The sequence below is a fragment of the Adiantum capillus-veneris genome, chromosome 14 (assembly GCF_014529385.1).
Source record: "Adiantum capillus-veneris isolate H3 chromosome 14, ASM1452938v2, whole genome shotgun sequence".
Taxonomy (NCBI): Eukaryota; Viridiplantae; Streptophyta; class Polypodiopsida; order Polypodiales; family Pteridaceae; genus Adiantum; species Adiantum capillus-veneris.
In genome coordinates, this window is record NC_140944.1 from 12107454 (window position 1) to 12129412 (window position 21959).

The 21959-nt window shown below is 45.1% G+C and overlaps 1 protein-coding gene and 2 non-coding genes across 3 annotated transcripts in view; 1 reads left to right on the forward strand and 2 right to left on the reverse strand.

The window, feature by feature from the left end:
- The window catches only part of LOC147441905 (uncharacterized), a 190710-nt gene that overhangs the window by 166320 nt on the left and 2431 nt on the right, over positions 1-21959 (forward strand). The window lies entirely within an intron of this gene.
- On the reverse strand, positions 7893-7974 carry TRNAY-GUA (transfer RNA tyrosine (anticodon GUA)). The gene has a single exon. It is a non-coding gene; the product is annotated as a tRNA-Tyr (tRNA).
- TRNAC-GCA (transfer RNA cysteine (anticodon GCA)) lies at positions 10197-10268 on the reverse strand. The gene has a single exon. It is a non-coding gene; the product is annotated as a tRNA-Cys (tRNA).

Consider the following 21959-nt stretch of genomic DNA (forward strand, 5'->3'; position numbering starts at 1 on the left):
GAACGAATAGTCATTGGGACTCTCCTCTCTTCGAGCAGGGGATAGCAACAACCTACCAACAGGAGATATAAAATTTTTGAGAATTGGGGGTTTCATTAACATGCAAGAATCTGTTACTTTCCTCCAAATTTGAAAGTTGAACGTCTATAGTGAAGAGATCATGTGGGATAGGCTTTCGGTGGTATTATTACACGGCTTAGCGGCGCCTGATGGACTTGATAAGTAATACTAATTGCCCCCCCCCCCCCCGGGGGGGGGGTCGACGTCTGAGAAACAAAAAGTTTTACTTACTTTGACTTCCCTATTTAGGAAGTCACGCTACTCTCGTACTATTGTTCCAACTCTCCCACCGATGAGACGGGGAGAAGCGTCCCGTAATTTTCAGCCAATTCTGTGCTTCGGCATAATTGTCGGGGGAAAGTGCTATTGCCCGTCGCCAATACTCAGCAGCCTGATCAAACCAAGCTTCCGAAATTTCTAAATCTCCTTGATAAATGGCCTGTTCCCCTCGACAAGAATGGATGATTCCTTTCCCAGTAATCTCCTCCTTCAGAACCGAACTTGGGGGTTTCCCACCCCATACGGCTCATATGACTGCACTCCCACCCTTTGGGTGAGGGATGAATCCTACTCCCGAGGTGAGGTGTGGGAAAACTAAAAATAGCCAGGTTTTCAATTCTATTCGTTCCAAATAAAACCTTTTCCGTACTCACAGCTATTGGGAAGAGAATAACAATCTCTCCCGTCACTAACTACCCTATCTCAACATGGATCTTTCAAAATGAGAGAAATTTTTTCCTTTGGGATTTGGTTGTAAGTACATACATACTAGAGATAGATCCATCCCTACATTTTCTAATTCGGCAATTTTCGTAGAAGTGAAAAGAAGTTCCTGACGATTCATAATGAGATTCGGAAGATAATTCACGAATTTTCGAACTAATAATTTGCAGATCGATTTTCCATCGAAGCCACAATAGACTGTGGGAATCCACTTGTCTCGATTCCTTGGCCCGAAGTAAGTCACAGTAACTGCTGAAATGAAGTAGTTTGGTGGAATATACGTTAACCCTGTCTATAAAACCAAGATGTCTATTTCTATAGATTCCTTGCCTACTTTCAATTGTTAGCGCATAAAGACCAAGAAGCATGTCCTGACTCGGTACAGATACGGGATCGCATGTAGCGGGAGATAATAAATTGAGATGCGAAAACATCAGAAGACGAGCCTCGATTTGAGCTTCAACAGATAAAGGGACATGAACGGCCATCTGATCCCCGTCAAGATCTGCGTTAGACCCCCCACGAACCAATGGATGCAGACGAATGGCGCGTCCCTCTATCAAGAGGGGCTGAAACGCCTGTATGCCTAATCTGTGCAAAGTAGGTGCCCGATTCAGTAGTACAGGATGGCCTCGCATAACTTCCCGAAGAACTTCCCATATTATGGGATTCCCCTTCCGTATCATGCACTTAGCAGCTCGTAAATTACAGGCAAGGTGTCATCCAATCAAATTGCGAATTACAAAAGCTTGGAAAAGCTCAATTGCCATTTCTCGAGGTAATCCACATTGGTGTAATGAAAGAGATGGGCCGACAACAATTACGGAGCGACCTGAGTAATCGACCCGCTTGCCGAGTAGATTTTCTCTAAATCGACCCTCCTTGCCCTCAATAACCTCTGAAAATGACTTGTAGGGTCTATTATGAATATCCCTCATTGGTTGCCCACGTATACCACTACCGATGAGAGCATCTACAGCTTCTTGAACAAGTCGTTTTTGGCAAACAATTAATCCTTCCGGTGTAAATTCACTACCCGATAGGAATTCTCTGAGAGTATTATTTCGGTAAATAATCTTCCTATAAAGTTCGTTAAGATCAGAGGTAATCAATTCACCTTCATACAATTCCACTATTGGTCTTAATTCAGGCGGGAGAACCGGTATAAAATATAAAACCATCCATTCGGGTTTCATATTCGTCCGTAAAAAATCCCTGGCTAGTTTAATCCTCTTGATCAAAAGATCTTTTCTTCTTCGAATTGTTCGATCTTCCCATTCGATTCCAACTGGCTTCTGTTTTACTGACGCCTGCCACTCTAAATACGCGCAATTAAGAAAACTTTGCAAATCTAAGCTAGCTAATCCTTCTCTGATAGCATCTCCCCCAGTAACAATTTCATTTTTTCGAAGCATCTCGTAATTTTGGGTAGAAAAAAAAGTGGGAAGTATGTTTCTCCAAGCTCGATCCTCATAATTGAACAGCCCCCACAGTCTTAATAGAGCGTGCCTTTCAGCCACGGGCCTAGCTAGAAAAAGATTGGGATAGGTTGGCCGACCCCCCCCCCCCCCCAGAATCGGACAAGAGCGTTTCCCCTCATCCGGCTCAAATAACTAGTACCAGATTTACAACCCGACTAATTAATGTTTTCGAAACACAATAATAGAATCTAGAATAATCTAATAAAGTATCGCCCCGTCGAAAATAGCTGTTCAGTACTCGAGTTCCAAATAGTATTTTTCGAGTAGTCTCAATTTTTCCATCATGGATGATCCTGTACAGGAGGAAGTAGGTTCTTTGCCTTCCTATCATAAGTCGGAAATTTTTTTCTTGTTCCTAATGTGATCATTTCCCCCCTTTGGGTTTTCAATCCACTTCGATGGCTATCAGTTGATTTGAGAAGTACATGCGATGATTAGCTTCCCCTAACCATACCCAAAGTCTTTCCTAACGGCGAAAAAGAAAATCAAAGGATCGGGGTTATGTTAGGAAGCATTTAATATTTGTCTACTAACTGAAACAAATATCTTATTCTTTTTTTCACGAAGCCTGATTTAATTAGTTTGGTAGATTCTCTCTCTCTTTCTACCAAAAACTAACCATGGGGAGGATTCTTCAGTTTCTACGCAATAGATTGCGTATTTTCTCCCGAGTTGCGCGAGACTTCCTCATCTTTAATTTTGATTGAGGGACGCGTCGGTTAGAGGCCTCCAATTCCTACATGGAATGACAGATTGTATCAAATCTATGCCGATCAACATGTGAAGTCGAGTCACGCATCGCAATAGACTGGGCTTTCCAATTCTTTAAGAGGTTTGGCTAGTAGGTTTGCAATATAACTAGGGATTCGTTTAAGAAACCATACGTGAGTTACTGGACACGCGAGTTTGATGTATCCCATCCGATATCTACGAACTCGAGAGTCAGTAAACTCGACTCCGCAATGCTTGCAAAATCTGGAAGACTCTCCTTCGTCATTGACAGATCGGCAGTTTCCGCAAGCACAGACTCCACTTTTTGTAGGCCCAAATATTCTTTCGCAAGATGACCCATCTCTCTCTGGTTTGTGAGTCTTATAGTGCGATGTGTAAGGTTAATCGACTTGTCCAATGACATCTCCATTAGGTAACTCCCTTTCGGCCCAACTGCGAATCTGTTCGGGAGAAGCTAGTCCAATCCGAAGTTGTTGATAATTAGTTCGATGAATCATAATAAACTCTCAATTAATTTTCACGAGAGAAATTTCAAGGAAATATCAAATGTTTTCAAATTCCCTTCCCAAATCTTCTTCAGGTATGAAATTGCGTTCCAAATTTAGGCCCATACGTCATAACTCCCGAACTAGCAATCGGAAAGACTCTGGAACGGTTTTAGGTTTGCAAACTGGTTTTCCGGTCATAATTGCACTAAGTGCTTTGTAGCGAGCCTGAATATGATCTGATTTAGTTGTAAGCATTTCCTGCAAGGTGTAGGACACCCCAAACCCCTCCGAAGCCCAGACTTCCATTTCTCCAATTCGTTGTCCCCCCCGTCTCGATTTCCCCTTGAGAGGTTGCTGTGTAACGAGCGCGTAGGGACCACTAGATCGTGCGTGAATCTTATCATCAACCTGATGAATAAGTTTCATTATATAAGCTTTCCCAGTTGTAATAGATTGTCCAAAGGGATCACCCGTTCGTCCATCGATCAATCGAATCTTTCTAGGGTGGCTGGGTTCGAATAGCCACGGATTATTGGTCCGCGCACCCGCTTCGTGAGGTTCGGCAAATACTAGTTTTCTGGAAGCTTCCCGTTCATATCTTTCATCAAAGGGTACTACACGGTAATGAGTTTCTGAAAACTCCCCGGCTAACCCAAGCAAGCATTCGAAAATCTGTCCCACATTCATTCGTGAAGGTACTCCCAAGGGACTTAGTATCATATCAACCGGCGTACCATTTTGCAAATAGGGCATATCTTGCCTGGGTACTATCTTTGATACAATACCTTTATTTCCATGCCTACCGGCTATCTTGTCACCCACTTGTATCTGACGTCTTTGCAATATATATATATGAATTACTTCCAAATCATTTGTAGCATCATCTTCGGGGTATACCCACCTCACATCAGTGACTCGACCTCTCCCACCAATAGGTACTCTTAGACAACTTTCTCTTGCATTAACCAGTTGTATACAAAAAATAGCTTGTAATGATCTTCCTTCTGGAACACGTGATGAGCTTGCCCCCTCCTGAGGCGTCAGTTTACCTACCAAAACGTCTCCGGCCTCCACCCAAGATCCTGATTCTACGAGCCCATCGTCGTCGAGGTGTCGAAGTAAATAACCATCCAATTGAGATATTTGCTTGGTAACCCGCTCAGGTCCTTGATTTGTTGCACAAATTTCAACCTCATGTTTTTCGATGTGAAGAGATGTGAAAATATCTTCATAGATAAGGCGTTCACTAATCAAGACCGCATCTTCGAAGTTGTATCCTTCCCACGGCATGTAGGCTACTAATATATTTTTACCCAGAGCTAGTTCCCCCCTGACAGTCGCTGCTCCATCCGCTACGATTTCTTCGCCTCTCAGGAGTTCTCCCAGCGAAACCGCGGGTTTTTGGTGCATGCAGGTGTTATTATTGGAACGCTCAAATATTTTTAATTCCTCAATTGTAGTAGGTTGAGCCAATTTTTTCTTTTTCGCTTCGTGGATAAGAGATAGCTCAATTCTATTACCATCAATATAGCAAACTTTACCATCTTGTTCGGATATAGCTACACTTCCCGAATCCAAAGCTACTTGACTTTCCAACCCAGTTCCTACAATGCATCTTTCGGGCTTAATTAGTGGAACAGCTTGACGTTGCATGGTAGAACCCATCAAAGCACGGTTTGCATCATTATGTTCAATGAATGGAATGAGAGAAGCTCCGATGGAAAAATGATGGAGAGGATGAATGCTTCGAAAATCAACTTGTTCCCAGAGAACGCTGAGAAACTCTTGTTGATATCGCACTGGTATAATTTCCTTCTCCGAACCTCTCCATTCAGATAATAGTAAATTCTCACTTGCTACTCGGTAATAATCATCTTCTGCGGGTGATAAATTGACTAACTGCTCCTCCCCAGACGAATCTGACATTTCGAGGTAAGGGCTCCCCAAAGATCCCGAAGTGTTAACTCCTGCCTGAATAGCTAATGAGGAAATCAGGCCAGCATTCATACCTTCCGATGTTTCGATTGGGCAGATGCGACCATAATGACTGAAATGAATATCTCTAGCTTGAAAACTAGCGGTTCGACGTGTTAACCCGCCGGGACCTACAGAGCTTAATCTTCGTTTATGAACCATTTCAGATAATGGATTTGTTTGGTCCAAAAATTGCGAAAGGGGGTGTGAACCAAAAAACTCCTTGAAAGTTGCTATTACTGGCACGGGTGTCACCAACCCCCGGGGAGTGATTGCACGTTTGCGCCTAACGGCTCTAGATAAATTTTATCGAATCAAATTCTCCAAACGGTTTGGAGCTAATTTCAATTGTTCCTGAAGCAAATCTGCAACGGATCGAACACGTCGATTTTTCAAATGATCTATATCGTCGAGTTTGCCCTCTCCGTAACTTATTTCTACTGAGTGATCTGCAGCTGCTAATATGTCTTGGGGTAGCAAAAAAGACTCCATTTCGGGTACATCAAGAGTTAGCTTGATGTTTAGGTTTCGTCTACCAATTCGTCCTAATTCACATCTATGTTGGAAAAACCTCTTCTATAATTCCCTAAATATGGATTCCGAAAAGAATACATCTGCGTCTGTAGTAGAGTATAGGTGTTTGTACAGCTCTGCTATGGCATCCTCTGGAGATTCAATACTTTCTTTTTGCCTTTTGAACATATTTGAAAAAATCCTTGGGTAACGGGAGTTTTGTAGAATATCTCTTTTGCATAACCCCATAGCTACTAGTAGAATAAAAATAGATATTTTTTTTTTCTTGCTTATACGAACCCATATTCTATTCCTCCCGTCTATCTCTACCTTAAATCTCCCTCCCTGATCTGAAATTGCGGTGCTGGTATACGCGAGAATCCCTCTCTGATCCGACTCCCGATTGTAGTAAATACGAGGACTCCTCAATATTTGACTGACTAAAACTCTAGCGATCCCATTAATAATAAATGTTCCTCCGGAATTCATCCAAGGAATAGATCCGAGTCGTACATCTTCCTCTTGCACTATTTGGTCTTCCTTACAAATCAATTAAGCTGGTACATATGGGTCAGCGGAATACGTAATACATTGATACGCGGCATCTCTCTCTTCGAGAGAAGGTTCTGTCAATTGGTACTGATTTCCAATAGATCAGAATTCTACTTCCTTATCTGTATCTTCAATTTTTGGGAAATTTTCAAGTTCCTTAAGCAATTTTTGATGAACGAAACGACTAAAACCTTTAAATTGAATTTGTGCAAGTTCTGGCAGTACGGGCATACCTCCACTTCCTCCTAACGAAGTGATACATCTAGACCTACCTCTGAATTAAATTTCACAGACCAATCTGATCGTTCTAATAATATAATTTGCAAATTCCCCCTTCCTTTGACAAAGATTTATATATACATATAGATATAAAGGTGGAGGAATATCTAATCTAGATAGATCTAAATATATGAGTGGGTGTGAGTAAATAGATATGAGTAGACTTTTTTTTTCACTGAATTATCTTTCTTTATTCCTCCTCTAACAAATTCGTGAAAGCAGGTAGAAAGCTGCAGGAAATCTTATTCACATATTTTGATATTTCAAAAAGAATTTAGAGGATTTATGCACCGGAAAAAAAAAATCTTTTTGACGAGCCACGAGATGGGAACCTAAGCAAAATCCAGATTTTACAAACTTAAAATCACTTCTGTGATAAATTTTTTGCCGGGAAAACTTAGTAGTATCCGGGGCGAAACAGCGATTGACGCGTAGACGTGGAATCTAGAAAAGAAGTCCTTTGTAATTATATCACATCAGCAATTTTAATTGTCAAGAAAATCTAAAGCTTGGTGGAAGGAAAAGTAGGATGTCTTCCCACTGATTTTGCCAACACCAATCCGTGACGTCTCCAACTCTGGGCAACGTGAATAGAGGTACTTGTCAAATAAAAAATTCTATCTGTAGATAGGTAGATAGATATAGATAGATTGTAAAAAGATTGCCTTAGGGTTAGGATAATTTATTGCCAACGCCTCTGAAAAATAGATCAGATTGAAGACCTCCTACAACCTGAAGATTTTCTAACCGATTTCTTTTCTTTTATTCCCTAGCAAAGTCAAAAAAAAAAAAAAAAAAAGATTTCTTCCCCCCTCATACAGGAGTTTTAACAAAAATTAGATTATGAATCATTGACTCTGGGACAATTACTACGTACACTCCAACTGAGCTAATTGCTACTCGGGGTTGTAGTTCAATTGGTTAGAGCACCGCCCTGTCAAGGCGGAAGCTGCGGGTTCGAGACCCGTCAATCCCGATACGGGAAATTGCAACGAAACAAATCGGAGTTCTATTACCCATCTTACATAGATGCTAAAAGATACCACTTATAAAGAATATGCCCAGATTTAGATTTTCCTATTTTACTTCTTGGGTCGAGCTGGATTCGAACCAGCGTAGGCACCGCCAGCGGATTTACAGTCCGTCCCCATTAACCGCTCGGGCATCGACCCGTAGGAAAGGAATTTTGGTTCTATTCTATTACATGAATTGTTGCTCGATTAATCAATTTCATTTAAAAGCTTCCATTCGATTCTTTTCAGTTGTCCCGAAATTTACTGGGAGGGGTAACAATAGACTTGTTATGTGCGCAAAGAAGTTATTGAAACTCGAATACCCCCAGGGGAATTCGAATCCCCGTCGCCTCTGTGAAAGAGAGGTGTCTTGGGCCTCTAGACGATGGGGGCCAGATTATCTGCTAGAAGCTTAGGTTATTTCCCTCGAGTTGTCAATATGGAGGGATTAAGGATGCCATAGAAATAGTTTTTATTAACGACATTAAACTAATAAGGAAAATAATTTATCAACATATCACTTTCCCCTGTAGCAGCTGACCGATTAGCTAGAAGCGGAAGCGGCGGATCTAAACTGCTTGTAGAAGTTAGAGATAGGTATTCCCGGTATCTATTTGTATTGCATACCTAATCGTGTGATATACTACATAATCGATATTAGAAATTTGGTTTCAACGCCTTATTATTAACTAATAATATTTGATTCGGTCAACCCGACTAACTAAAAATCGAAGGTTCATAACGGAATCTGAGAGTTCCTCTCGATAGGACCGCTCAATTTATTTCCCAATTAATGATTTGAACTACTAATACGGAAGTAAACATTCTTGCATTTGTAGCCACTGCACTTTTCATTCTAATTCCGACAGCTTTTCTACTCATTCTTTACATTCAGACGGCCGCCCAAAATAATGGGTAGTTATCAATTACTCTGATTGGTAACTTAGTAGATTTCTTGGTAAGTTAGTAAAGTTAATAGTATAGTAATTTATGGGGGTAGCTGGGGGAGGGGGGGGGGGGGGGGATGAAAAAATATTAATTTTTTTTTTTGTTTTCACAAAGCAAATGCGGTGAAACAAGATTTGGTATTCCGGGGTAAATCGCGGACCTATATGGCTGCTACTATACTACCACATCACCAAATTGTTACTGTCCAACGATGTTTCCTGGTTAAGTTTACTCCTGCAATCGTAATGATTGCTCCCCCCTCCCCGCTTCTTTAGAATTTTTCTGCCTATGTTGTTTGCCCGCAATTCCAGATTTAATTGCTAGAAATTGATAGAGTTATCGATCTATCAAATTCTAGCAATTCTACCAAATCCCCCGGAAATGAGATCCACTCACTGAGCAGCCATGGGTTGAAAACTCAATCTGTTCTACTTACATTTCTATTCTAAAAGAAAGAGATAGTCACTAAAACGGTATCAAGCGAAACATTCGTAACTATAAGCTTAGCTGCATATCAACTGAAAATACAAGAAAAAAACTAATTTTTTGCCTCGGGTGCAGTCATAAACCCAGAGAAATATCTACAACTTGAACCACCAGTGGAGTAAAATACCGATTACCCCATTATACCAATTTATGAAGTAAAGGGTTAAAATAATGATCTAGGGTTTGTTAAAACCCCTCATAGAATTTCTTCTCCCCGGAATCAAATAATATAGATATATCTATTTACTTTTTTTGTTCAATTTCCAGATTTTGATACGAGAAGAAATCTTATAGGCAAAAAAATAAAAATAAAAAAAATCTATGCAGTGTAATTTAATTCCTAAATTAATCCTAAATTAACTAGATAAAGGATCCGTTTAACGAAGGATCAATTAGCTACTCGACACAAGTCACAACCCACTTCTTCCCCGAACTACAAGCGAGAGGGAAAACGTAGAAATTGCCATCAAGGCAGCCCAAGCTATAGTGACTGAATCCGTAATTATAATTCCTATCTTTTCACTCCCCAAATTTTACCGATAACTAACTAGCCTCGAGCTCAGATGCATATTAAATCTTTGGAAGCGTCAAAGGACGTAATAAGAATCAGATATCTTCTTCTGCAAGATACCCCCCTAGTAGCGAGAAACAACGAGTATGTATAAATCCAAGTCGTCTTTTCCAATGTTACTGGGTAGTTTTTCTAATTTTGTAGGATTTGTCAATTCCTACTTGCTACTGACTAAGTAGTAGTATACTTATTCGGGATTGTCGATGCGTGATTTGTCGAGATACGTGGAATGTGTTAGGCTATAACAAGCTATAGAGCAACTCAACCTGTATCCGATTTCGGCGCACCAAGCAATCCCCGGAAAACCCTACCTAGATGGGTGAGTAAAATTAGATGAATTTAATCTTCCAAATTGTTATTTTCCATTTCTTCTTCCAGGCGATACCCAGATTCGAACTGGGGAATTGAGGATTTGCAGTCCTACGTCTTACCGCTTGACTATATCGCCCCGTTTCAAAGATTCTATTCTAATGCCGACTTGAAAAGACCATCGAGGACGTTCAGCCGGTCAGACGAAATGTCTCACCAGTGAGTATAGTGCTGAGATTAGAAACTGACAAGTAGTTTCCCCTATGCTCCCGATGAAAATTTGTAGTTTCATATGCATCCACTTCGAAAATGACAACCTGCAACCTAATTGAAAGTGAAAGTTAAACCCTCCTTTTGTTGATCAGTATTCAATAAACAAGCCCTCAATGCAGGGGAAAATTAGAACTTCTTTCACGACAGAAACTTTCTTTCCATCCGTAGAAAATTTTTCTATGGAAAAGCCGGAATCAGGAAGCACTGTAATAGTATTTCACGGAAATTTGAGGAACTAAGATATCTCAAATTTTTTCCTCGCAACTAGTCGTATGGTTAATTGCCTAACTCTTAATATATTACGTAATGTAGCATGACTACAAAAAAGTCAGGGGAGAGCTTTGAGTCGACTAATACTGGGAACGCCGACTCAATAAAACTGAGATAGAATTTAGTACTACAGCTTCGTTGTCGAAAGAGAGAACCTAAACGTCTGCTCAAAAAGATTGAAACAACGAGGAAACTTCCGAATCTGATTCAACAGTGAATAGTGAGATCTGGTAGTTCGGATGGCGAGGGAAGCTGACAGTTTTTTCTTTGGATCTAACAAGAAAAAAAAAGTAAAGCTCACTCTCGCCCGTAAATTTAGTGCTAAATTGTAATAAAATTGCTTCTCATAAACAGAAGTGTATGAATGAAACACTGACGAAGCTCCGCGGGAACTACCAGTATATCGATTTACAATAAGTAAGAAGTGATGTTGCAGTTACGAGGAGCCGGTCGAAAGGAGACTTCCACATCCGGTTCTGTAGCAAAGATGAAAAAAAAATTTTGTCAGCATCGATTGCAACCCCAGACGAACTAAATACCGTAAGCAACATAGGGGAAGATTGAGGGGAATATCCAGTCGCGGCAACGTAGTTTCATTTGGAAAATATGCTCTTCAAGCCCTTGAACCTGCTTGGATTACGGCTAGACAGATAGAAGCTGTTAGAAGGGCAATAACCCGCCATGCCCGTCGGGGTGGGAAACTTTGGATACGTATCTTTCCGGACAAACCGATCACTATGAGACCGGCCGAAACGCATATGGAGTCAGGTAAAGGATCTCCAGAATATTGGGTATCGGTAATCAAACCCGGTCGAATAATTTATGAATTAGGTGGGGTGTCAAAAGAAGTAGCTGAGGCTGCCATGTTGATAGCCGCGCACAAGATGCCTATACAGACTCGATTAGTAACTTCGGAAAAATTGTGACCTTTCCATCTAAATCAGTGGGGGGAAGACAATAGGAGGATATTCCCGATGAATGCAACTAACAATACCTGCAATTTATTTATGTAATCTATCAAAAAAAAAAAAAAAAAGAAATGCGAAATAATTAATCAATAACGTTTTTTCCAGCAAAATCTTACTTATTTTGGCAACGAAAGTAATGTCTTACGGGGAAGGGAAAATCGGCCATCTGTTCATGTAATTCTGCTAATTACGTCGGGGTCGTAGTTTCAATAAGTAAATATCTCCCCATTTTACGGAGGTCAAACATATCTATATTTTTCATCGGAATCTAGTAGAGTCCAAAACCTTCTCCTAGTAGAGTCACCTAGCTTGAATGTTGCACAGAACTATTGTCTTAAGGCTGCCCAAGTTGCAAAATGGTTCTCTGTAAACTGGCTGTACCATTTGTCTGCTAAGCCATCCAAGGTAGATGGAAAGAGTACCAAATAAGCATGTTCTCTGTTTAGACCACGAGCCCTACAAAGAGATACAAACCTCCTTGCATGGTCGTCAGCATCTTCTGAAGAGAGTCCTTTGAAGGTAGGGAACTTGATGTTTACCTTGGCCAAAACACTAGCCAACGCCTCCATGGCCCCTTGCTCAATAGCCTGCTGTAACAGAATAGGAGAGAGATTTACTGGGGGAGGTGATCGGGAAGATGTGGAACCGGATGGAGGAATGGGTGATGTCGTATGTGGAGGTCTGGGTGACGAGGTTGGTGGACTTCTTCTAGGTACCAAAGGTCGTCTTCTGTTGTAGTACTTCAGAGGACTCAGTAGTGCGCTTTGACGCTCGACTGACCGCCTTGTATGTGTCATGCAGCGACCACCAATCCAACCAAGCTTTGGGCAAGAAAACCTTTAACAGGCTGAAGACAGGTCTAGACTCCACTAGACTAGGCAAGGCTGGACCACGGACGAGGAGGACTAGACCATGGACAAGGGCTGGTTGGACCAGGACGAGAGAGGACTAGACCAGTTGGACCAGGGCGAGAGGAGACCAGACCAGCAGACCACACAGTGCAAGGCAAGGTAGGCGAAGCTTGGTAAAAAACCACTAACTTCACTGTTTGTATTCTCACAGAGAGTGAGACTTCAGTTGAGGTCCCACTGTGATCGCCAAAATGAGAGCACCTGTAGCGCAGATAGTGTGTCGTGCTCTCTACAGTGGGTGCTCCTCAGTGCAATGTGCGTGACAATCTCACTCAAAACAGACTGAAAACAGGAAACAATAGACAACAACTGAGCTCACAGAGACACAACAGCAGTAGTAGACCACAACAAATGACTTGACTATCTCAAAGAATTGATACAGACTCTGGCGCGGCAGCACACTCAGCTCCAGCCCAGGACTCTCAGGTACAATGGGGTGTCGAGGCTCAAATGTGCAGGGATGGTGAAGACGTGCTGTGTGTATAGACTCACTCTAGATGACTACGTAAAAGATACCAATGACCAAACCACTACTACTCATATATACAACCATAAAGAGCCACCAACGGCTCATAAATGTCAGCCTCTAAGTCTATCTCCATTGAATGGTGGTGGTGACCTGGCCACGATGTCCACTCGACCACCGTGTCCCTGCCACGTGCCACTGTCCAGCGAGTCCATCCAGTGTGACAGTGTGAACCTGAGCAGACCAAAGACCAACTATAAAGTCCAAACTGTACTAACTGTCCTGTGAAAGTGACACTATAGCCTGCTTACAGACAGACCTTTTGTTGACATTTCTAACCGCAATGTTTATGCTTCTCTCCTACCTCGGTCTTGGCTGGCTGACCAGTGTAATCCATTATGGTCTTTGCACAAATCGGATCAATGGTGGAGAAATGCTTTTACTACAATTTGGAAGAGTCATTTGCCTCTCAAGGAACATCTCTTTTTATTGTGCTGCTTGTTGGGAGTGCCCCCTGGTGGCACTTTCCTTAGTGCACGTCACATCAGCTTTTCTCATTGTGCCAGATGTTCAGCCTCCAACAAGACAATCAGACACCCGCTTTGGGATTGTCGCTTTACCAGGGCCTTCCTGGACCGCATATTTGTCTATATGCGCCTCTGTTTTCCCTCGTTAATTTCCACAAACCTTTTTGGCTCTTCGTCATTCTCTCAGATTCCCTTCAACATTTTGCAGTCTTCTTCATGTGGGTCTGGTTTTGGTCGCTATGGTCCTTATGGCACCAGCGCAACTTTTGCCTTTTCCATCAGAATGATGCAAATCCCTTTCTTTTGTTTCGGATTGCACTTGGGCAGTCCTTACATTTTGCGGTTGATGTTGGGGACATATCCTCGGATATCCTACAGCTCTATTATGTGTGCTTTTAACTCCTTCCCTTGAATCTGATCTTTCTAATGGGTTTTCCTCATGTTGAGGTTTCCCATCTGTAAATTAATCCAAGATTTACAAAAAAAAAGTGTGTGGAAATTTAAGAAAGGAATGAATAGTTTTGAAAGAGAGGAAGTCTTCAGACACAGGCCTAAGTGGTGCAAGGTTTTTATCAACTTGGATTACATCGCTGGGAAACGTGGAAGGCTGGCATTATGTTGACAGGTAGTAGAGAACTGAAAAAATTTGAGGCAATGCTTGGAAAGCCGCAAGCGGAGTTCCTCTAAGAGATCATTGGCCCCTAAGAAAGGTGTGCTTGGCAGTATTTCAGTACTTGATTGATAAAGCAGTTACACCTACCATTGCTTGGAGAGACCACTCTCATAATCTGATTACAAGTGGCATTATGACCTTGATATCATAGCTGATGTTGTAAAAGCAGCTCTTATTAACAATAGCTAAAATCAATCAAAGGCCCAGACAAAATGAGGCCCAAAGAATAGAAGCCCATTCAGTAAAAGCAACTGATACACAAAAGCTTCCTACCTAGGAGTTTTTCCAAAAAGCATCTGCAATGGAGCTGCCACATCAGCAGGGCATCCAGCGGTACAGCCTGTCCGTATAATTGCCAAGTCAGTAAGGCATCTGTACAGGTTCCACATCAGCACTGGGCATCTTTCAATAGCTGCCACATCATCAGTTTGTCACTGGAAGACTCAGGAACACACAAAAGTTATCAGTGATGTTTCCAAACTGTTTTTGAAAGCTAATGACATTTGAAAGCATGCAAGTAATAGATGAATCATCAGAAGAAGGCAAGAAGGTTTGATGTTTTCTCCCATCCAGCTGAGTCTCTTTTCATTGGTCACAGGTAATCTCCATCTAGAAGTGGTAATCTCTTTGCACTCATCAACATACACACTATTTTTGGGTACAGTATCATGCTATAGCCTCCTTGCACGTTCTAAATATAGAAAGGTCGACACTACCGAAATGTATATGGGGATCCAGATCAGGTAGAAAACAGAAATTTTAGTTGTGGTAAACTCCATTCTCTCTGGTGAAATGGTATTTGGGATATCTATGGTTGCTATGTACAAACTGTGTTCTATAGTCATAGTCCAATATAATGTATAGTAATGTACAACAATCCCTATCTTTCTACACATTATCACAAAATTACAAATTTATTGTATATCTTTGGTGTGGCAAGTATGCAATCCCTTGTAGTCTCTCCGCCCTTATGTTTGTATGGATGGCATGTAAGGGCCTCAGACATCAGCCATCTATTAAGGCCATCAAGTTTAACCAAATCATATGTAGATCCCATCTCTAAAACATATCTTCCATAATCTTTCTTTATTTAATCAAGTCCTTAAGATGCTGAAAAATAAAGCCACGGGCTCGCTGCTGCTGTGCGTTCCCCCCTCGCCATCACTGACCTCCCCCCCCCCCCCCCCCCCTTGCTTCGCCCCTGCCCTGCACCATGCACCTCGCGCCTGCCCCCTCCCCCTCCATCCCGCTACCTCGGCCATCTTGCGAAGGCCTCTCCACGGAGGAGGCCCCGACCTACACCACAGGCCTAGCTCCAGCCTGCAAGGGCTAGCCAGCAGCCACAGGTAGAGACACAGAGCACATAGGCAGAGCCACCCTCCAAGCCTGTGGCTCCAGTGGAGGAGGGATGGCAGCAGGCTCGTGGTCGACGACGGCAGAGGCCACAGCGACAGCCTGGCACTCAGGGTGGTCCTCAGGCACCTGCCCAGCAGCAGTGGGTTCCCACAGGGGAACCGATTCGGTCCTCTTGAGCAGGACGAGGTCCCTGCTCCAGCTCCCACCTAAGCTTCACCCTCGACAGCCCCCTGTCCCTCCAAGTTCCCCTCCTCCTCATCAGCCCCCCCCCCCCCCCCCCCCCCCCCCCCCCCCCCCCCCCCCCCGCCTCCTGCTCCCGCCGCCTCTCCTCCTCGCCCCTCTACCTTTGCCGATCCCCCTCGCCACTCTTCTCCCCCACTTCCCCCTCCCCCACCTCCCTCTGCTTCTACACCCCCCCCTCCCGCTCCAGTTCCACAGTCAACCCAGGGGGCCCGGCCATCCCCGACTGCTAGGAGATCTCTTGGCAGCGCCTTTGCCACGAGTCGCTTGGCGAGAGAGGGACAGCCTTTCTTGCGACCCCCTCTACAGGTACAGACGTCTCCCTTTGCAACAGGCCCTCGTGGTCTGACGAGCTTTGACATTCGGCGTTGATGGGATTTCTTTGACTACGACTTTACACGCTTTCTCGGCGACTCCTCAGCAGACCATGAGGCAGCCTGCGTCAGGGTTCATGTTATGTTCCTTGCAGCTAGGGGGATAGATGCCTTGGACTCAGGGTTGGTTTCTCTTTTCCCCTTTGCGGCAGGGACCAGACTGATGGACTCTTGACTGAGTGTTGGAGTGGCTTCAGACACGGGCCCTAGAGTTCTCTCACCACTTGGGAGACCTAGGAGTTACAGACATGCTTCAGACTTTGTGGCCATTGGCCAAGTTTGCTATGACCCCTCCAGATGCAACAGGATGTAGACACATTGTGGTTCACTTCTTTGCTGATATGCAGTGTCCGCCATGCTATGTACACATTCATGAGGACTCCTGGACAGAGCAGGTTGCTTTACGCATGGCTCGGTCTACTTGGGCTTGGGCCAGGCACTCTTTGCAGTCACGCCTATCTAGAGGACGCTTGGATGCGGATTACTCCCCATCCAAGCAAGCCTCGAAGATAGCACGTTTAGCTACTGCGGCAGCATCTATTCTCTCTCGCTCCCCATGAGGATCGTCTCATGGAACGTGCAGGGATTAGGTGGGTCCCAATTTCAACGTCAGAGGGGCCGATTGCGTCAGGAGCTTCAGCATTGCCTTCTGGGAGGAGAGATTGATCTCCTTATGCTACAGGAGCATCATCTGTGTGAGAGCCGCATTAGACGATGTGGTTAGCTCTTACGTGGACGATATGATACTTTTTGGCAGTTGCTTTTGGACCTGGAGGCATCCAGGGTGGGGTATGTATGACTATTGCGGAGTCTTTACAGCAGGCCATTGTGGGCAGAGGGATTATTGTGCCAGGCAGGACTCAATGGATCACTATGCAGGTTCAGGGTGGCCTTGTGGGCTTCCTGAACATATATGCACCCAATGTGGCGAGTGCACAAGCAGAGTTTTGATCACAGATTGTTGAGTCTCTGCCGCAAACAGAGCAGTGGTGCATAGGGGGTGACTTCAACATGTTGGAGGACCCTTCTGACAGGATTGGTGGTAGCCACGCTACTGTGCATGGAGTTGAGCTGGCAGCTTGGGAGAGGTTTTGTATGACTGAGGGTTTCGGATGTGTGATAGCACGCTAGCTTTGTGAGGCTCCCAGATAGCCTGGCCTTCTCTCGTTCGGACCACAGAGTGGGAGGAGTGAATCTATCGCGGATAGATCGCTTCTACACTAGTGACCTTTCCTGTGACTTGGGTGGGACAGTTGGCATTTTGGTAGGGACTTCCTTCTCGGACCATGCACCAGTGATCCTCAAAGTGGCAGATACTCAAAGGAGGGGGAGCACGATGCTTCTCGTCCCTGAGAGGGTCTTGTTGGACTCTGCACTCAGAGAGCGAGTGGAGGCTCTTTGGACAGAGAGCTTGGACATGCACGTTTCTCTTGCTGACAGAGTGGCCTCAGGACTAGATCAGCTTAGTCGTTTCTTTCTCCATGAGTCTTTGGCTCGCCTGGCTGCAGAGAGAGAGGAGGAGCAGCGTCTCAAACGGGGCGTTTCTTCCTTGCAAAGGATGCAGGAGCAGCATCCAGACAGTCCTTGGTTGGAGGAGCAGTTACAGCATGCTTGCCAGGAGCTTGTTAGCAGAGAGGAGCGACGCCATGAGTTTGCTTTCCATCGAAAGGCATCTCAGTGGACGCAGGTGGATGACAGAGTGACTGGTGCTTTCTTCGAGGCAGTGGGACATTGGCATATGCATGCCAAGGTCAGTCAATTGAGGAGGCGCGACGGGTCAATTGCTTCTGAGCCAGAGGACATGCTTGCAGTTGCTACTGACTTCTACTGTGAGTTACTGTCTGCAGAGCCTCGGTCAGAGCGTCAGGACGCATGCAGGGAGTAGGTGTGGGCACAAATTCCTTGCCTTGTGACTAAGGAGATGCGTCAGAGACTTGAGCTGCCACTTTAGCTTGAGGAGTTGCACACGGCTCTTAGTGCGCTCCCCCGTGGTAGCTGTCCAGGTGAGGATGGCTTGACTCCCAGCTTTTTCTTGGAGTACTGGGACTTGCTTGACTCATATCTTTGTAGTGCTTTCCAGTACATCTTGCACACAGGAGAGATGTCTGATAGCATGAGTGAGAGTCTGATCTTCCTCATTCCCAAGGAGGGTGGCTCCTTGGATGAGATTTGACAGTGGCGCTCCATCACTATCCTCAACTCAGCCTACAAAATTCTTGCCAAGGCTCTGAGTTTGAGAATCCAGCCACCTCTAGAGAGCCTTATACATGGGACTCAGACTGGTTTTGTGAAGGAGCGTAGTATCCTTGACAACATCTTTACTTTTTGGGAGGCTTCTACCCTAGCGAGGCTCCGTGGTGAGGATCTGGTGATTCTTCTTCTCGATTTTGAGAAGGTCTACAACAGAGTTGACTAGGACTTTCTGGAGGACACTCTACGCAGGATGGGCTTCTCAGATGCTTCGATCAGAGGGGTGTCAGCTTTGTACAGATGGGCACACAGTCAGGTACTTTTGTCAGGAGGTAGAGGTGATCGTTTCATGCTCACACGTTCGGTCAGAGAGGGCTGCCCTCTTGCCCCCTTCCTCTTTCTGTTCTATGCTGAGGCGATGAGCAGGTTTTTGGTGTCGTAGCAGGTTGGTTTGCGGGGCTTAGCACTTCCTATTCGGGGAGATGAGCTACTGGACGCTGAGTTTGCTGATGACTCAGTCTTGTACTTGGATGGCCACAGAAGGACAACCTTCACAGGTGTGAGCAGGCTCTTGAGATCTTCTGTTGTGCATCTGGCGCACTGATCAACTGGAGAAAGACAGTGGCTTTCTCGGTTGGTAGTGCTCCTAGGCCCGATTGGATGCCAGGTGAGGATTTCAGGTGGAGTCCCCCAGGGACGGCAGTTCGGTACTTGGGCTGTAAGGTTGGTCTGGACTTGTCTCCCGAGCAGCAGATTACTCCCCTCCTGTCTATCAGGAGGAAGGTGTTACATTGGAGCTCCGCACAACTTTCTTTGGCTGGCAAGTTGTAGTGGCTAACCAGGTGTTGTTGGCGACTATGTGGTACATCACTTCTTGTTGGATCTTCTCGAGTTTTTGTCTCAGCCAGGTAGAGAGGCTAATCAGGAACTTCCTTTGGTCAGGACATGACACTCAGATAGCCCGGCCAAAGTAGCTTGGCAGGTCATCGCTCTTCCTTGTTCACAGGGAGGGCTTGGGATCAGAGACCCGGCACAGCAGAGCAGAGCCCTTCTTGGGAAGTTCGTAGTCAGAGGACTTCTTCCAGGTGAGGAGCCCTGGAAGGAGTTCTTGCTATAGCGGCTTCGTGCTAGGGTGCCTCAGGCAGGAGGCCCCTGGCGACCTTCGACCAGATGGATCTTCACAAAGATGTGCAGAGTTGGTTTGAGTAGGAGACTGGAAGACCGCTTCGCTCTGAGTTTTCTTCGATCTTGGGAGCATTTGCGGCAAGGCCTGGAGCAGCGACAACCTACTTGCACGGAGGAGCGTCTACGACATCCCCTTGTTTGGAACCCCATGGTTAGCACTCAGAGAGGCCACTTGGTTGGTAGTCGGCCTCATGTTTCCTAGGGTCCCATGGCAGCAGGTCTAGCACGCTCTTCAGGTGATTGGTTAGAGTTTTCAGGCTTGTCAGAGGAGCTACAGGGTTTCCAACTACAAGGCATGAGAGGGGTGCAGAGCACGTGCCAGGACATCTCAGAGGTAGTTCCAGCTGAGTGGCTCACACCTCTCAAGCCAGTAGCGCCCAGATGGATGGGAGCCTTCACGCGACTAGAGGTTCTCATCTCAGTTCGGGCCTGCTCAAAGACGGTTCCCTTCTTGTTTTTCGAGTTACAAGGTGAGGGGCGCTTACAGCGAGTTGCAGTAGACGCCCCGCAGGTGGCAGAGTGCTGTTTTCGGAGGATCCGAGTGGTGGGCATCTGTGGGAGGACTTGTGTCATCAATCCTGACCCTGCAGCTCTTGAGACTGGACACTGGAGACTGTGGGCTTGGGAGTGCTGTCCACTGGCACAAGTATAGTGGGATCCTGGAGAGTGGCTTTGAAGGGACCCTTTCTCTTCTACAGACCACCCAGGTGTCCCCTTCTTTTGAGTACACTGTTCGACTGGGACGTCACATACTGGCACCACAGAGAGAGTCTCGTCCTACTGTAGCACCTCATTGGCAGGAGGAGGGTCTCACAGTTGAGTTCTTGGCAGCTTTTTGGGAGAGGTTGTGGGACTCTAGACAGCCAAGGCAGGTCACCTTGTTTCAATGGTTGGTCGCACACACAGCTACAGCAGTTGGGAGCTGGCTTGTGCCTAGTGGTCTCTCGGCCACATGTGTAGCCTGTGACCATCTTGTGGAGAGTCAGCATCACTGTCTTTGGGACTGTCCTTTGGCACAGCCGGTGTGGCTTCGTGTTCTTCGGCCGATGCCTGCTCTTTCCACGGCTCGGCAGTACACTTGGGGAGCAGCTACTTGGTCCACCCTCACGGGCCCGGCACTTTAGTTTGAGCTATCTTCCACCAGCAGGATGATAGTGATGCAGGGGGGGCGACCTACACTCCAGCCTGCCACAGAGCTTACTCCACAGGAGTGGTGCAGTGAGAGAGAGGAGTGTTGGGAGCTCATCAGTGGCCTGACACTCTGGTTCATCTGGCGGGCCTGCTGCTTCCGCATCTTTGAGGCTCGCTCTGTACCACCAGCAGAGACTGTTCGCGATCTTTGGCTAGAGCTGATCCACACTCTCAGAGGACAGCTCGAGAGACTCCGGGGCAGCTCCGACCGCATGCGGGAGCGCAGAGAGGCTTTCCTTCGACTCTGGCGTCCTGGGCCTTTTTACACCATGGTCCAGGGTGTACTCAGATGGCACTACCGTCCACCTGTGTGGCTTTTCCCTCCTCCCATCTCTTGATTTAGCCTCTTTGTACATTTGGTGTTTTTTCATTGGGAGAGTCTCCCCATCATGGTTGTTTTAGCCCTCTCTCGAAGAGGTGGTTGTAGCCCTATGGGCAGTTTCATTAACTAATAGAAGGTTCTTTTTCTCAAAAAAAAAAGCCCTTAAGATGCTAAGGTCATGAGAGTCCCAAATCTTGTAGCATCTCCTCAGCGGTATCATTGAATGGGACATGATGGAGATGTGTTGTAGCATCGAAGTTGCCAATTAAAATCACATCCCATTCGCTAAGATACCCCCAAATATCCTCGTCAATAATCATCTATGGCAATGATTTCATTGCTGGAGAAAAATGAGATGTGATTGGTGGGAACTTACGTAAGGCAATCTACAAAGACTATGATCCTCAAGACATTCTTGAGCCAGCATATGTCTCACCATGTCATCTCTGGGTACCACCTAAATGATTGGGTGTAAATCATCTGAACACATAATTACAATGCCTCCAAAACCTCTATTGCTAAAGGCCGACCACACCTTTTTCTTGCAAATAGACTCACATCTATAAGCACGTATTTCAGGTAGTGTCCCATTACAGGGTGGTTGGTGCCTATGTATCCTCAAATTCAAGGGTAAGCTTTGATTTAATCCTTGTTGTGCATCCCCTCTGGATAGTTATGAGTTGCCATCATCTAGTTCACCATCCATCTATCCATGAGTCATGGTCATCTCTCACTTGCAGCCCATGAGTTACTAAACCTTCAAGAATATTGCACCCTTACCCCTTTGAGTAAAGGTGTGTTGTCATCAATGATGCAAGCCTACAAGACTCCAATCACTTCTCGTAACAGGGCTCTTGGATTTGGATTTCTTCAATAATGCAGCA